The sequence below is a fragment of the Bison bison genome, unplaced genomic scaffold (assembly GCF_000754665.1).
Source record: "Bison bison bison isolate TAMUID 2011002044 unplaced genomic scaffold, Bison_UMD1.0 scf7180017864481, whole genome shotgun sequence".
Classification (NCBI taxonomy): Eukaryota; Metazoa; Chordata; class Mammalia; order Artiodactyla; family Bovidae; genus Bison; species Bison bison.
The window spans coordinates 52,383-54,593 of NW_011495041.1; positions in this window are offsets into that span (position 1 = coordinate 52,383).

Sequence of the window (2,211 nt, forward strand, 5' to 3'; positions counted from 1 at the left end):
TGGACTGCCAGCATGCCAGGCTTCCCTGTCCATCCCAACTCCCAGAGCTTGCTATCTGGGCCAAATTCTGTCTCCTGATTGTTTGCATCCTTAATTCCTCGCTCACCTTAAGGCGTGGCCGATGTGGCAGATGGCTGCTGCTTGCATTCCCTGAGCTCTCAGCAAACACCTGTGCGGGTGGCAGCAGCTGCTGGCGCGCAGTTTTGGGAGCCCTCATTCACATTTGGAGGCCAGAAATCATGGATAGTTGTGACATTTCTTGTTTATGGATATGACAGCAGACATTTAATTTCACCACACGAGAAAGTCAATGATGAATGAAATTGACTCCAATATGTGTTGTCTGTGCATCACGTTCAAGTGGAATTTTGGCCATCCAAGGTCAGAATTGACCTGATAATCTTAATACAAACATTTACTCTATGTATGTGTGTCCGCTGGTGTTCTGGATACAAAACAGAGAAAGGGAGGATACATGGAACTCCATATGAAGAATTTGGCAAATGGAATACTGAACGAGAGACAAAACAGGAAAAAAAAATAAGAAATTGATGGGAGATTGAAAATTTCATGGCGTGATCGAAGTATTGAAATGAGATTTACAGCAATGTTGCCTGTGTGTGTGTGTGTGTGTGTGTGTGTATGGGCTTCCTTGGTAGCTCAGTGATAAAGAGTCCGCTTGCCAATACAGGAGCCACAGGAGGAGGAAATGGCAACCCACTCCAGGATCCTTGTTTGGATAATCCAATGGACAGAGGAGCCTTGTGGGTTACAGTCCATGGGATCACGAAGAATAGGACAAATGAAATGACACAACTGAGTGAACACATACACAGTAAAATGAAGCACAAAAAAATTATAAATGAATGAAAAATTCACATGAATTCTTACAATTTTCAGGTAAGAGAGTGGCCAGATTATTTATGTGAAGCCACATAAAGAAATATAGAAGAACCTTTCTGTGTTTGCTTTACAGACAAGTCGGAGGAGCAGTCAGTGCACCCCCATTACTCCAGATGGGGCAGAGGGGAGCCTCGTACAGTGGACGGTGCACTATCTATAAAGCGAGCCCTCAGCTCACCCATGGCAGTGGAAACTACACTACAGAGAGGGTTCTGTCTATGCAGATCAGTGGTGACATAGGCCTTGGCAAATGCGGGCTTCCAATGGGGAAGAAGGAAATGACAGCCTGAGGGTGATGAAAACCAAATGCTTTGTCTTAAACAGCAGAAAATGGTGTTGGGAATGCAAGTGTGTGCTAAATTAATTGTTTTTTCCTTCATTGGCAGGCAGATTCTTTACCTACTTGGTCACCAGTATATACAAATATATATATAAATATGGGCTTAGCAGGAGACACTGGTTTAATCACTGGGTCAGAAAGATCCCCTGAAAAAGGAAATGGCAGCCCACTCCAGTATATTTGCCTGGGAAATCCCATGGACAAAGAAGCATGGCTATGGTCCATGGGACAATAAAAGAGTCACATGTGACTTAGTGATTAAATAACAACAAACATATGCAAAAAAAGTGATATGAATCACTTTGCTGTACACCTGTAACTAATACAACTTTGTCAATCAACTATCAGATCAGATCAGATCAGATTAGTCGCTCAGTCATGTCCAACTCTTTGTGACCCCATGAATCGCAGCACACCAGGCCTCCCTGTCCATCACCAACTCCCAGAGTTCACTCAGACTCACGTTCATCGAGTCAGTGATGCCATCCAGCCACCTCATCCTCTATCGTCCCCTTCTCCTCCTGCCCCCAATCCCTCCCAGCATCAGAGTCTTTTCCAATGAGTCAACGCTTCGCATGAGGTGGCCAAAATACTGGAGTTTCAGCTTTAGCATCATTCCTTGCAAAGAAATCCCAGGGCTGATCTCCTTCAGAATGGACTGGTTGGATCTCCTTGCAGTCCAAGGGACTCTCAAGAGTCTTCTCCAACACCACAGTTCAAAAGCATCAATTCTTTGGCGCTCAGCCTTCTTCACAGTCCAACTCTCACATCCATACATGACCACAGGAAAAACCATAGCCTTGACTAGACGAACTTTTGTTGGCAAAGTAATGTCTCTGCTTTTGAATATACTATCTAGGTTGGTCATAACTTTCCTTCCAAGGAGTAAGCATCTTTAAATTTCATGGCTGCAGACACCGTCTGTAGTGATTTTGGAGCCCAGAAAAATAAAGTCTGACACTGTTTCC